We start from the raw sequence: 16,284 nt of genomic DNA, 5'->3' as shown, positions 1-16,284 counted from the left end.
TACTCTCCCGGCCCTAAGCCACCAATCCTCCAAACTCTTCGTGAGGTGCGGCGGGGCCACCTCAAGCCGGTTTGTATGCAAGCAACCGAACCATACTTCTCTCGCGTAGGGGCATAGGGTGATAATGTGGTCCACTCGGTCCTCCTCTTGTAAGCACGTGTAGCAAGTTTCGGTGTGGGCCGTGATGCCATGTCCGAATCTCCGCTCCGCGATCCATAGCTTCGTTCTCGAGCGCAAGCCAAATGAAAATCTTGCATTTGAGTGGCGCGAAGGACTTCCAAACCGGCTTATGCGCTCCATCAATCACCGATCCTTGGCAAAGCATCGGATAGGTTCCTTTCGCTGTGTAGCCTCCCGACTCGGATCCTTTCCAAACGAACCGATCCGGGACAGGTAACATCCCTTTCAATCCGTTCCAGTTCTTCCCACGAGATGGATACACCGAGAACAAACTTCCACCGAAATCGAGTCGGGCGGTATATCCGAGATCCAAGTGTTGTTAACAAGCGCATCCGAGGCCGGTCTACTATTCTTTCTCCTGGTAGGGACAATCGCAGTAACCGCAGGAGCAATATCGCCGATCCTTTGACCATGAAGCCATCTATCCTTCCAGAACCAGATGTTCCTCCCATCCCCTATGACAAAGCTGACGCAACTCTGAAAGACCTCGGTGACCTTGTCATCCTTCGGCAGACTCAAACCTTGCCAGGGCCGATTAGGATCCGTCCGTTTGAGCCATTCCCATCGAACCCGCAGGGCCAGGCTCTGCCTCCTCAAATCTTTGATGCCCAGCCCGCCATAGCAAATGGGTTTGCAGACGCTTTCCCAGGCGACCAAACACTGTCCCCCATTCACCTCCTTCTTCCCCGCCCAAAAGAATGCTCTTAGCCACTTGGCCACTTCCTCTAGGAGCCACGTCGGAGCATCTTCCACAAGGAGCTGGTGCACTGGCCTTGCCGAGATCACCGCCTTGATGAGCACCAGCCTCCCTGCCCTCGCAATCATGCCACGCTGCCATGCAGGCACACAATGGACAACCCTGTCCAGGGCTGGTTGCCACTCGGCCTTGGTAAGGGGGCGCAGCGCAAGCTGGAGGCCTAAGTATTTGATCGGGAAACTGGCAAGCTCGCAGCCCAGCGCCTCCTTCACTCTTTCTCCATCCTCCATATTCCCACGGATCAGTGTAGCTGTGGTTTTGCGGTAGTTCACGTGCAAGCCCGACGCTTCTCCAAAAATCCTCAGAATTTCATGCAGCGCTCTTAGCTCAAGGGCCTCTGGCTTGAGGAAAACCACCACGTCGTCTGCATAAACTGACAGTCGCTGGATGGGGGATATGCCTGCAAGGTTACTGAACAGCTGCGCCTCCACAGCCTTCTCAATAATTCTGGTGAGCACCTCCATGCCAATAACAAACAGCATCGGCGAGGTGGGATCCCCTTGTCTCAATCCTCTGGCATGGTGAATACGTGCGCCTGGAACCCCGTTAACTGTGACCTTGGTATTCGCCGTGTAAAGAAGCAGGGCAATCCATTGCAGGAACCGCTCCCCGAACCCCATCCTCCGTAAGACCTCCAGCAAAAAAGCCCAAGATATAGAATCAAACGCACGCGAAATATCCAATTTTAGGAGCACACCCGGACGCTTTCTCTGATTTATGCGTCTCGCGACCTGCCGTACGAGCACGAAATTATCATGGAGCGCTCTTCCCTTGACAAAGGCAGATTGGTTTATACTGACTATGTCTCGCAGTCGTTTCCTCAGGCGATTCGCTATAATCTTCGAAAAAAGTTTGGAGAAACTGTGGACTAGACTGATCGGACGATAGTCTCCAACCTCCAGAGCCTCAGGTCGTTTGGGGATGAGAGTTATTAGCGCCCGATTTAGCCTGCCGAACCCTCTTCCATCCCCAACACCAAGTTTGTGCAGGGCCGCCATAACATCTCCCTTAATCACCGGCCAAGCTCTTTGGTAAAACGCACCAACAAAACCATCCGGCCCAGGGGCTCTATCCGATGGCATTTCCTTGATCACACCCCATACTTCTTCCTCCGTGAAAATGTTTTCCAGGTCGGCAAGATCCGTTGGCTGGATACCGAGCCTCTCCAAATCGATCCCAAAATCTCTGTTCTGGATCTTTCCAAGGATGTTCTCGTAAGCCTTGGTGAAGGCGTCCACTTTCTCCTCCTGATCGGTTATGATTTCCGAGCCCACTTTGATCGATGGAATAAAGTTTTTTGTTCTTCTCCCGTTGGCTACCGCGTGAAAAAGCCTGGAATTGGCGTCTCCATCCTGCAGCCACCTAATCCGAGACCTTTGTCTCGCGATCGTACGCTCCAAGGATGCTAGCCCCAACACTGCCACTTTCAGCATCTTGCGCAGCCAAATCTCTCCAGGGGTCAGAGCCCGTGAATCCTGCGCCACATCTAACCGAAAGATCACCACATTGGCAATGGCCAGTTTCAGCTTAATATTTCCCATCCTCCTCTGGCCCCAGGACTGCAGAAATTCGGCGGCGTTCCGGAACAGCGCATTGAGCCGGCGAAACGGATCAGTTAACCGCACGTCACACTTCCAGCCTTCTTGGATCGCTTCATCGAAACCCTCCAATTTGAGCCAAAACAACTCAAACTTGAATCTCTTTTTTGGCCTGAACGCAGCATTGAGGGAGAGATGCAGAGGCGCGTGGTCCGAAGCTGAAGATGAGAGTGCATGCAGCACGGAATCAGGGTTTTGTAAGTCCCATTCAACCGAGATCAGCGCACGATCGATACGTGTAAGCGTCGGATTCTCTCGTTCATTACTCCAAGTATATCTCCTCCCATGCATGTAGAGGTCTCTGAGCTGTAGTTGTTGTGCAAACCCCCTAAAACGTGCCATCATACTCCTGTCCAGCAGCTCGTTGTTCTTTTCGGACGCATACATTATCATATTGTAGTCACCCACAACCAACCAGGGCCCCGGGCACAACGATCGACGCTCGGTAAGCTCCGCAAGAAACACAATTTTATCCGCCGAGGACTGTGGTCCGTAGACCGTCGTGAGCCACCACTTCGAGTTGCCCTTCGTTGTTACTTCGCCAGTTATCGCAAACGAGTCAAAGCTCACGCTACCAATGTCCACCACTGTGGAGTCCCACGCAAGAAGGATCCCACCACGCGTGCCCTCCGCCGGCAAGAAAACGAAACCATCAAAGGATGGCCCCAGCAATTGCATAACCAAAAATTCATCCACCACCGCAAGTTTGGTCTCTTGAAAACAGACAATGTTGACCTTAAGGCTATCTACGAAGTCTCGGATTACGCTTCTCTTAGCTGGATCGTTCAATCCATGAACGTTCCAGTTTAACAACTCCGGGTTAAAATCCATTGACGACTATGGACTCTAACGCCATGGCTCTAGCTCAAGCCACCTGAACTGTCGCCAAAACCTCGTCAGATCTCTCAAAGCTCGAAGGCAACACCTTGCCAAAAATAGCCGCTACTGCTCTCAAGTGTTGCTCCCGAACCGGGGAGTCAAACAGCTACTGGAGAGCAGCCAGATCCTCCTCGCTGGCGGACAGATCAGCAGGCGTAATGCCTAAGGCCTTGAGCAAAACTGTTTCCGCGGCAGACGCCTGTTTAACTGCTGTGCTACTCGTCTGCACTCCTGCCTTGACCGTCCTCCTCGTGACACGCTTTGGGGTGAAAGGTTATGCCTGTGCGTTTAGCTTGGAGGACTCTATCTCACGAAGGAGCGGAGGCGCGAGAGTTTTAACAATTCTAGCACAGAAAGCCCTGATCTTGGCCATGGCCTCGGGATCTGGTCCCACCGTAGCCACCTGTAACTCCGCTTCGGCCTCTGTGTGTATCTGTTCCGTTGGAACCGCCGTAACTAGCTCATCCGGAGCACGTGGCGACCCAGGCTCAGGCCCATCTGAATGTAACGATACCCCTGCCGAGGCAGACTTGTGCGCGCGCGGCACCATTTGCATGCAGCTGTTGGGTCCAGTGTAGGACTGACGGGTGGACCCCTCTGGCATGCACTCAGAGCTACTCCAGGCAGATGTGTCACGTGGCAAGTTCGCAGCCCCACCCAGTCGCCAAGCCTCGTTCCGACTCTGGGCAGAGAGAGATATCTGAATATATTTCTCCCCGCCCACAAGCACCTGTCTGGACTCATCGCTAGAAGCCTCAGAAGATCCTGATGGGGACAAGTCTCCAGAGGACGCAGAGGATCCCTCCAAGCACTCCTCGGGGCCCCGCTCTAGGCCTGTCCCCTCTCTGCACAGCGTATCCTCCTCGCATCCCGCACCAATCAGAGGCAACGAATCTTGCGCATCCTCCCAAAGCAGTTGTTCTTTCCTAGCCTGATCTTCATCGGGATTGGCGTCGTGGCCGACCAGCGGGATAGGCGCCGCGACAGCAGCCAGCTCTGTTGTCTTGTCCTCTACCAACGGCTCCTTGGATGCTTCCTTGGATGCTTCTTTTTGCACCCACTTTTGACTAGGTCTAACAGGCCTAGGATCAGTGTCTCCAGGGGCGTCAGCGAAAACGCCAAGGACCTCCGGCTCCCTTTCAGCCGCATTCGCCGGTGGAATTTGAACGACCATTGGAACAGGCCGTTCCAGCAGTGGTTGGCCCCAGGCCCCCAAAGGCGGAAGCGCCACGTCGATCTCTCCGAATGACTGCTGGGTCCCACCTCCCGGACCCGCCCGCCTGTCTGGCACCCCTCTTCTCCAGGTCAGGTGACGCGCACGAAGCGGGGCAGCGCCGCCGCCACCGGCACCATCGTGACCATCTCCGGGGAGGTTGCCCTGGAAACCTCCCGCACCGCCGCCGTCCTCCGAAGGACCGACGTGCCGCGTGTGCCCCGTAGCCGGCGCTTCTTCCACACAAGATAGATGGATCAGGACCTTGTACTGCAGAGTCTTCACTTCCCGACTCGACGCCGGCGATGCTTGACCACCGCTCTGGATGGCCACACACGGCTCAGGAACGGCCAGCACTCGCGCCACCGGAATCGCCTCCAGCTCCGATGTCCACGCCGTCAATTTGAACAGCGAAAGGTCCTTCCTTGATCTGGTATCCGGTGCCACATCTTCCACGGCGCAACTCTTCCCCAACAGGTCCTCCACCACCTCCGACGTCCAAGCATGCGGCGGAATACCCTCCAGCACCAGGGAAACCCTCGAGCGAAGCGCTACCTGCTTGGCTTGGCCTTGCCGGTTCCAAGGGCGAAAGAGAATGGGTGCACCGGCAAGGTAAACTGGTGGCATTGCCATGACCACGCTCCTCCAGTGAGCCGATGCAAGAACAATCAGGAAATCCTCCGGGGCAAAACGATGCACCGACAGAGCCGACGCCGGCACCCCACCCTTCTTCAATTCCTCCGCCACCTGGTCACACGACACGGCTGGCCTACGTCCTCCGACGGAGGCCACCACCGCAAAACTGAGCCTCTGCTCAAGATCGCAAATGGTTGCCGAGCGGCGGACCACGCAGAGTGGCGGCGGAACCTCACCTGGGATGCCTGCAGCCAGCGTCGAGGAAGGTGGAACACGCTCTGGCTCCGGCCTAAGCGATGGCCAAGCCTCAAGGGGTGGCAGGCTAGCCACCGGCGGCGGGGGCGGGGGGAGCGGTGGCGACGCCTGGCGCCGGACAGGCTCCTGACGGAGCAAGGGCTCCGCCACCACACGCTCCGGCGACCTGCGCCTAGCAAGCTTGGCAAGCGCGATGTTTCTCAGCTCGTCCTCAGACGAAGGACTCCGGGGACGCTTACACTCCTTGGCCGGATGGCCCTTCTGCCAACAGCGGAGGCACACCTCGTCGTTCTTGCACTCGAATTTCTTGTGCCCGGGCTCGTAGCAGCGAAAGCAGATGCCTTCCATCTCCATTGCCCTCCTGTTCACCAGATCTGCAGCGCGCTGCATCTCGACGCGACGCCTCCAAAGCGACTTCTTGGAGGGCGGTGGCTGCTCCCACTCCAAACGGTCCTGGACGCGGCCGCGCGCCGCCGCCGTCGCCTGGACGCCAGGCACAGCGACCGGCGCCGCCACGCTGTTGCCCGAGGACGCGGAGGAGAGGCCCAGACCGGAGACGTACTCCTTGTCCCGCAACGGCGCCGAGGACACCGATCCCGCGCTGGCGGCGCGTTGCCAGCGGTGCGGGAAGCCTGGCGGCGGAGATCCCGACGACGCCATGCACACAGGGAAGCTGAGAGGGGGAAGGGAAGGTGGGGGACGCCGGCGAGGGACGCCGGCGAGGGTTGGGGCCGGAACGGCGGGGCACCTACCTGCGCTCTCTCACCTACCTCCGTTTTCTTTTCAAATACTGTCGCTGGTTAGAGTCGTCGTTGTCAACACTAATCAATCAACCGCTCCAGTGCAGACTCGACTCCGCTCTCCATAGGGTCGCGTTCCCGTCCTCGTTGGGTGCAGGCTATGTAAATGTCAACCGGTCCAAAAGCATCTTCTTCTTTCACTTCGCGAAAAAAGACCATGACATTAAGAGAAACATCGAACGGTACAAAACATCTCGATAAAAAAAAAAAGGAAAATTACAACAAAATTCTTAAGATGCTCATCGTCTTCAACCTACAGACCGTGTCGACGGTGCGCTGCCGCTCCTACCTTAGCCGGCATGACGTTGTTCGATGCGTACGGGAAGTCCGGATCAAGAAGACCGCATCCGTCCAGATACGAGGAAGAAGGAATAACCGCCGATGAAGCTCCATGGCGATCCAAAGATCCTCCCACCAATAAGAGGTCCCCGAGAACCAAACCACTCCCACAAGCTTCTCCACGTCGCTATCGAGATGGGGCTGAAGCTAATAATACTTTATTGGAGAAGACGACGCCGCCGCCACCACCGGAGCGCCGCCCCACCAAACCTTCAACCTAAAACCAGAAAAATAGAGCCCCAACTGGAAACGAGAATCCACCCTCCTCCATGGCTCGAAGGCCATGGAATTGGGCAGATCTGCGGTGACGACGGGGGCAACGGGGGCGGCTGGGGAACCGCAAGCGCCTCCTGATCACCTCTCGTCCAACAGCATCTTCAACTGGCGCTTCCCAAATAGACACAGGTATGTGCGCCGGTATCGCGCTATTGCCTATTGGGATGCTGACACATGCTCTCTAATTTTGAAAGAGGTTATACACATCGACGATCCTAAACGGGCGATCCCAATAGCAACTAAACCAATCTAAAGTTTAAAATTTGGTGGATTTCATTAGAATTTGTATAAAGTTTGGCAAATTTAAACTAAAAATAGTAAATACTTATCTAATGACGGCGGTAGAACACACTTAAGTCCAGTTTGACGGCACGCCTTCGTAGGAAGAGCCAAAATCAAAGTCATTGCTCTCTTCGGCGTCCTCCATTTTTACTAACTTTGCCGGTGCCGGTGCAGGGACTTCGTGTAAGGGTATTTTACCCTTATCCATTATTTTGGTAATAATGACACCGATGCTAGAGTAATTGGTCTAATACATGTCTATGAGATTATTCCCATGTATTAGCCAAATAGGCATAAAGGTGTATCAATGGAACAAGAAGGTGAAAGGAGACCCCCACTTCGATCGAAATGGGGAAGGGCTGCTCAGCCTCAGGCTGGCCAGAGGCCCGGTTGGACCGGCCGTGGCACCGGCTGACCCGGTTCTGACCGGCCCCTGGACCGGTGCCAGGTCCGGTTGGGACCGGATGGTCCGGTCTGTGGTCCCGTCTGACCGGTCCATGCACCGGACCGACGGCGGCTCCAGGAATTGGGTGAAGGGTATTCATTTCCCTCCCCAAAAAAAAGCTCAAAGCTCAATGTGAACAAAATAAAAGCTATATAGTATATATATATATGACATATGGCCACAGATTCACTAGTACCAGCACTATTTCAGTCAAATAACAGCACAAAATAGATAAGTTCATAAAACCATAAATCCATAGTTATTATCAATAAATACAACTAAACATTTGCACTGAGGCATACAAGCAGTACCTTTTCTTGATAGAATAATTAATCCTATTACCATGTAACTCTGCGATCGCCTTGTTGGAAGATTTTGATGACATCTTCATCCTTCACTTGGTCGAAGAAATCTCTCTCAACAAATGTAACCAAAGCATTGTTCAAATATTCATCACTCATTTTGTTCCTTAGCTTATTCTTCACATAGTTCATTGAGGAGAATACCCTTTCAACACTAGCGTAGCTACGGCAAAATCGGTACCAACTTAAGAAGCTTGTAAACAAGAAAGTATTGTTGATGTTTGTTTGTCTCCACAAGCATAGCTGAAAGTTCAATTATACTCTTCAAGTTTGTAAACCTTCCATCTCTCGCGCACATGACAAATATACATGTCTAATTGCCAGGGAAGTCTTACTAGTTCATCACTTGAGAAATCGGTAGCATAAAACTTTGAAGCAAGATTAACCAACTTCTTTTTATCATAGGCGGCAAATGCACGAAGTGGACGGAATGCTGCCATGCAAGTAAGTAACTCGGTGTTTACCTCATCAAATCTGCCATTCAGCTCGGAAATGCTGCCTATCAATGACACTCACATACATATCAACATGGAAGCGATGGTAATTATCTCGCACCGTTATGGATACCAACTCTTCTAGGTCGCCCAAGCTCGGATAGTAACGAGCATTCATATCAACAACTTTGACCCTATGCTTTGTACAAAAAGATGTTACCGTCACAAGAAAATCGTCCCATCCAGGATCGGACCTCAATGCACCGCAAGTAAAACTTTGTGCAATCAACTAGCTCAATAGCATGAACTATATCTTGCTCTTTCATTTGCAAAGCTCTGCTCAAATCATCTGTGTATCCAAAGATTTCCTGCATCAAGTGTGCCATGAAAACAAACTCAAATGACACAAAGGATGTCTCCACAGTTAGAGCCGCTTGAGCCTCTGCGCCATGGTATTCGTCTCAAATCTTCCTAAGGACTCATTTTATTGCAGCATAATTTGATAGGACACGGTTCACAGTTCTGAAGTGAGAGCCCCAGCGTGTGTCACATGGCCTTCCCAAACCCATTTCCTGATTCTGCCCAGTCCCTGTTTCCACTTCTTCCAAATCCAATGCAGCTATCAGTTCTTTGGCTTGAGCAATCCGAAGCATCCTCATCTTCTTGCAAGACATGCCAAGAACATTTAACAAGTTTGCAAGTTGTTGAAAGAACCAAGTACAATCACCACTCTCCTTAGCAACAGCAACCAGAGTTAGTTGTAGTTGATGGGCAAAACAATGAACATAGTAGGCGAAGGAGACTCATCCATGATCAGTTTTTCGGGCCATTAGCATTACCTTTCATGTTGCTAGCTCCATCGTATCCTTGCCCACGCACCATTGCAAAGGTCAGATTGTACTTCATTAGCATTTGCTGAATTGCGGACTTAAGTGACAAAGAGGTAGTATCTTCAACATGAACAACACCAAGAAATCGACAAGCTTGCCCTTCCTTTCTTATCAACAAAACGCAAACAAACAGCCGATTGTTCATTCCGATACACATCACTAGACTCATCTGCAAGTATGGTAAGTCGACCACCATCAAGCTCTTCAATGACTCGTTTTGTAGTCTCTTGTGCACAACATTTTATCAGCTCTTGTTGTACATCATGGTGAATCATCTTGCAGTTATGTGGAGCATTGTTCAGAACCACCTTGTCAACCTCTTCGAAATTTCCTGCTAGCCAATTTAAAAGCTCAAGGAAATTCCCTTTATTGACTGAGTCCTCACTTTCATCATGTCCTCTAAATGCCAAGCCTTGACGCAATAGAAATCTCAAACACTTGAGTGTCCATGTCAAACGCTTAAGATACAAAGCCTTGTATAGGGAGGTGTTCGCAGCAAGAGACTCCCGGATTGATGCGAACGGTGTAGTGAACATATTGTATTTCTCTTGAGCTTCACAATGAGCACTACTAACCTGACCTTCATGTTTCAGCAATCTCTTTTTCATGTTCCAGTTCCTAAACCCATTCTTTACAAATGAATCTCCACCCGGACTTTTTGTTCTATCCTTGAACAAGTAGCAAACAAAGCAGAAAGCCGCATCTTTTTCTACACTATACTCAATCCATGGAAATTCTTTAAACCAAGAATGGCAAAAGCGACGGTCCATTCCACTTTTATTTGTAACCTTGAACTTATGGTTCTTTGGTTGACATGGCCCCAGTTCAATGTATCTCCTCCTCACTCTATCTTGATCATTCACAGCATACCTTGAGATGGGAATTCGCTTCCCAGGATCATGTTCAAGTGCCCCCAAATCAGCTTGTGTTGGTTCATCATCATCTTCATCAATTTCTTCATTATCTACCATAATTGGGACTGGGTTTGCGCCGCTGCTCTCCGGTTCAAGTCCTGCATCCGGTGCTTGAAATAGAACCAATTGCAAACTACTCTCAGGCTGACTAGGTGTTGATCTTTCATCAATCTTTTTTGCTTTTGAAGCTTTTCCCCACATTGTAAATATGGTACTGTCAGCAGCACTTTTCCTTTTCATCTACATTACAAATGAAACAAATGAAATTTGAGGAAATTACTCAAATTAGGAACTTGCATCTAGCAGCAATATCCTAAAACTAGCAACTAAATGTGCATCTAGCAGCAATATCCTAAAACAAGGCCTAAAGGCTAAATCTAGACCGAAATCTGAAGAAATAGAGAGAAAATGAAGTCTAAATATTACCTTCCCCTTGCCGTGGCTTTTGCTGGACATCGCGTCGCCGAATCGCCGCTCGCTGGTGGCCGTCCGCCGCGCCGCGATTGCTGGTTCGCCGGCCGCCGCCCGCTGTTGCTAGCCGCGCCACGCCGCCGGCCCGCCGCCGCTTGGCTCGACCGGAATCGAGCTAGGGTTGCCGCCGCCCACCCGTCCGTCTCTTCTCTCGTGACTGCGTCTGCTCTGTTCGTGGCTTCGTGCAAACGAATCGTGACTTCTTTTTTTTCTGGGGAGCGAACGAATTGTGACTGAGAGAGCACAACGTGAGGTTGGGTTGGGCACTTGGGCTAACGGGCCACATATCCCTCAATCCCTGTACTTAATTTTTTTCTGCCCAAATCATGGGTATTCAATTGCATACACCTGCCGCCGCCCATGCACCGGACGGCCCGGTTCCAGGCCCGGTTGACCAGCCTCCTCAATGAAAAGCTGAGATGGACAAGTGGGCAATGGTCTACAACGGTTGATCTCAAGTGACCATATAAATACCCCTTTACCTACCTCAGAACACTTAGGCACTACACTACAAACTGTTCTTGAGCTCTCTCTCTCATACTCCATTGATAGAAACACCAAAACCCTCAGATCTCACTCCTCTTCCACCCAAACTAAAATCCCTCCGGGGAAAAGATAGAGGAGGCTCTGATCTACCGTTCCACTGAGAAAAATCTTGTTTACCCTTGTATTCAACAAGATACTTGCTCTCTAGGGTTCCTTGAAACCCTAGGTGGGCAAAAGAGGTCCGGGAGCATCCGGGCTGTGGATTTGCTTTTGACAAGATTGTGAAGGTTTGGAGGCTTCATCAAAGTCTACCACAAGTGAGTGAGCTATTCCTTCGTGGGATAGGCTCCGGAGAATAGGGTGAGCCTTCGTGGCGTTGGGGAATCCTTCGTGGGACCTCCACCCCTCCAAACGTGACGTACCTTCTTGCAAAGGAAGGGAACACGGGAATAAACCCTCGTCTCCGCGTGTTATCGGTTATCTCTAACCGAACTCCTTACTTGTGATATAACTGCCTGTCGAAGCCTTCGTGCTTGAGTTACTTGTATCATCATATAGGGTGCCTCACCTAGTTTGCATTAGGCTCACCTTTATATTCTGCAAAGCCTAATATTGCAAAGAAAGAATTAAAATTTGTAGAAACCTATTCACCTCCCCTCTAGGTTTACCATCTCTGAACTTTCAATTGGTATCAGAGCCTGGACTCTTTTTAAAGGCTTCACAGACTTAAGAGTGAGATGGATAAACTATTCGAGGGTCTGGATGACGATTCTAACCTTTCGGTTAAGAAGATGAAATCCAGATTCTTAGCATATGATGCTGAGAAAAAGAAGGAGGAGGATGAAGTCCAAAGCCAAATGGCACAAATGAGTGCCATGCTTAAAAACCTGACTAGTGGGACTTCTAGTGGGGCTTCGGTCCCTCCGAAAGGTTTCCATGAAGTCAATCATGACTATCCCAAAAGCACTTCACCCATGCCTCATATAAACCATAGTGGGAATGTTCCCCATTTTGATGGAACTCACTTTCCTTTTTGGAAATACTCTATGGAGTCTCATATTCGCAGCTGCAGTGTGGAGATGTGGGAGATCATTGTGGATGGATACCGAAAGCCACAAGATCCCATCAAGATAACCTCCACCGAGTTCTACAACCGCCAACTCAATGCCTCTGCTTGTGACAAGATTAGAAGTGGCATCAATCGCAAGCTCCTCGAGCAAGTCAATGATATAGACTCTGCAAAAGAGCTTTGGGATCGGATTGTAGTACTACAAGAGGGAACCGATCTGATCCAAAGGGCTCTCTATGAGTCAGCAAAGACGAAGGCAACCTTGGATGTGAAAAATACAATGATGGCTTTGAAATGAATGAAGAATTCATAAAGTCCAAGGTCATTGCCATGATTGCAGTCAAACAGAAGGACACTAACCTTGAACTCAACTTGCAAATCCTCACCAAAGCCTCAGATCTAAACGCAGATGATCTAGTCTCCTATGTGGAAGCCAATGACAACATGGCCAAGACAGGAGAAAGGCCCATGGCGATGAACCGTATAGAGGGATCCTCACACAACCTTGCTTTGAAGGCTAGGGCTGATCAAGAAAGAGAAGAAGCCTATGAAATCGAAGAAGATGAAGAGATTACATCAACTAGTGACATCGCGGCACATTTTGCCTTCTTTGCCAAGAAGTACAAGAAGAAGTTCCCAATGTCCTTCAGTGAGAAGAAAAGAGAACGTGCTACAACTGTGATGAAGATAGTCACTTTGCAAATGAGGGCCCTTATGAGAAAAGGGTAGACAAGCCAAAGTTTGTCAAAGGGGTCAAGCCAAGACTGAAGCCAAACCCAATCAACGAACGATACAAGAAGAACAAGGGGAGAGCCTTTGTTGGGGCTGAGTACACTTCCGATGAAGAGGAAGAAGATGAGGAGAAGGAGGCCGGAGTGGCTGGTTTGACTTTCTCCAAACCCGGGTCACTCTTCACATATGACTACTCCAAGGATTACTCCACGGAGTCCTCAACTCCAAATGATATTGGTTCTTCCTTCATGGCAAGAACAACTCATGATGATGACTCCGATGACTCTCCCTCCTCTACGACCGTCGGCTCTTGTCTAATGGCAAGGGAAACAAAGGTAATGGAATCCCCACCTTCTCTATCTAGTGGTCTTGATGATGAAACTGAAGATCAAGATGAGGTAGCTATGCTTAAGGAACTTTACAAAGTTAGATGCACTCTTCGTGGCGATGCTCTTGTCAAATTTGATTACTTAATGGACTCCCACAAAGAAAGGGACGAGTCCATTGAGGAATTAGAATATCATTTGAATGATGAAAACCAGAGATTCAATCTCCTAAGACAAGAGCTGAAAAACGAAAGGTGCATATCTCAAGGCCTTAAGAAACAAATTGAAACTTTGAATTAGATAAAGTTAAGGACCTAGAAACTATTGAAAGGGATCAATTATTGGACCAAGAGCTTGATGCTTCAAAGAAGGAGCTTGAAGTTGTTCATGCTTCTCTCACTAGGGATCTTGACCACCTTGAAAGACTAACAAGCTTGTTAAGGATGAGCTCAATAAACTTGGAGAGAACCATGACCTACTCCAAGAAACCTACAAGAAGGCTCTTGGATCAATGAATGATCCCATTATTGCTGAAAATGTTGCTAGTCCCTCCACCTCATTTACTTGTGAGCATGCTAAACTTGTTGAGGAACATGTTCGTTTGAAAGAGGAACTATCTTTGTATGTTGAGACCAATACATATCTTGAATCCTTGGTGACCAAATATGGTCTCAACTATCATCCAACTGACTCGGCTTGTGAGCAAGCATCTATTCTTGAGGAAAATGCTAGGTTGACAAAGCAACTAGCCAAGTTCACCACCGCCAAGAATAAGATGGGATTGGATGACCTTTTGAGTAAGCAAAGGTCAAACAATCAAAAGTATGGACTTGGGTATGTTCTCAAGCCCTACAAGAAGAACAACTACAAGAAGGAGAAACCCGCTCAAGAGAAGAAAATAAGGTCACTAATGTTGGCAAAGCCTCAAAGGGCAAAGCCACTAGTGGTGACCGCACGGGACCTAACAATCACTATGACTTATTTGTTGATTATTATGGTGATGTTTATGCTAAATATGTTGGCCCTCGTAATGGCTATGGTTATAGAGGGTACTCAATTTGGGTACCAAAAGATCTTGTTGCCATTACAAAGGAACCCATTAATCGATGGGTTCCTAAAACCTCTACTTGATTTTGTAGGGGTATTCCTCCGGTGGTCCAAAATGGGTGTCTAATAGTGGATGCACCAATCATATGACCGGAGGAAGAGGTGTGCTTGACCAATTTATAGAAGATATTAACAAGAAGTCAAGCATCACCTTTGGTGACAATTCAAAGGGAAAGGTACTTGGGTATGGCAAGGTGGCAATCTCTAAGGACTTGTGCCTTGAGACGGTCATGCTTATTGAATCCCTTAGCTATAATTTGCTTTCTATATATCATCTTGCAAATGCCGGCTATAATTCATATTTTACTAATTATTGTGTGAAAGTCTTTAGGAGTGATAATCTCAAATTGGTCCTTGTTGGATATGTGGAGAACAACCTTTACGTGGTTGACCTCTCGAAAGAGAGCCCCTCTCTCCCCACATGTCTAATGGCGGCCAAACATGACGAAGGATGGATGTGGCATCGCCGCCTTGGTCATGTCAATATGATAAATCTTAAATAACTCCTAAAGGGTGAGCAAATTGTTGGACTAACCGACATTTCTTTTGAGAAAGATCATGTGTGCGGTGCATGTGTAGCAGGAAAGCAACTCAAGAAGGGGCATCCTATGAAGAGTATCGTCTCCACCTCTAGGCCATTGGAGCTCCTTCACTTGGATCTCTTTGGGCCATCTCATTATGATACTCTTGGTGGAAGTAAATATGGACTGGTCATTCTTGATGATTACTCAAGATACTCTTGGGTCTTTCTCCTCAAGTCTAAGGATGAGACCCATAGAGAGTTCATAATCTTCGCCAAGAAATCTCAACGGAGGTATGAATCTGAGATCAAGGCGATAATGACCGACAATGGCACCGAGTTCAAGAACTACAGTGTGTAAGAGTTTGCTGATGATGAGGGCATCAAGCATGAGTTTTCAGCTCCATATACTCCTCAGTAAAATGGAGTTGTTGAAAGGGAAGAACCGGACTATTATTGAGATGGCAAGAACCATGTTAAGTGAATTCAAGTCACCCCATAATTTTTGGGGAGAAGCCATCTCTACAGCTGTCCACTACTCCAACCGGCTCTTCCTCCGCCCCTGCATAATAAAACTCCATACGAGCTTCTCACAGGTAACAAGCCTAATGTCATGTACATTCGTGTCTTTGGATGCAAATGTCTTGTTAAGAACAATAATGGGAAGCTCGGTAAATTTGAAACTAGAACTATAGAGGGCACATTTGTTGGATATGTGGAGAACTCGCACGCCTATAGATACTACAAAAAGTCCACTGGGGATATTGAAGTATCTTGTGATGTGGTGTTCTTGGAGGATAATGGCTCCCAAGTGGAGCAAGTTGTTCCATGTGATGCAGGTGATGATGATCCTTCTAATGCCATCAAGCTTATGGGCATTGGACACATCCGGCCCATAGAAGTTCATACTGATGATCAAAGTGATGGAATAGAAGTATCAAGCTCAGCCAAAGTGGAGCCCAGCTCAACTCAAGCTGAACCATCAAGTGCAGCTCAAGATTTATCCTCTACTCAAGATGAGCCACATTCCTAAGAACAAGAAGAAAGCCCTCAACCCACTGAGCAACACCATGATGCTGATCAAGGAACATCCTCAACTCATGATCAAGCTCAAGTTGTCCCTCATGATCAAGTACTAGCAAGAGATGAATTTATTGATCATGAAGGAACTATTCGAAAGATCAAGGCTGCTTCAAGGGTAAGTGACATGAAAGTAGATCAAGTCCTTGGTAGCATATCAAGAGGAGTGGTAACTCGTAGACACCATGCATTACTTATCACTTATTGTGAACATCATGCTTTTGTGTCTACTT

This window comes from Lolium rigidum, chromosome 1 (assembly GCF_022539505.1).
Source record: "Lolium rigidum isolate FL_2022 chromosome 1, APGP_CSIRO_Lrig_0.1, whole genome shotgun sequence".
NCBI lineage: Eukaryota > Viridiplantae > Streptophyta > Magnoliopsida > Poales > Poaceae > Lolium > Lolium rigidum.
Note: the sequence above shows the minus strand (reverse complement) of the source record.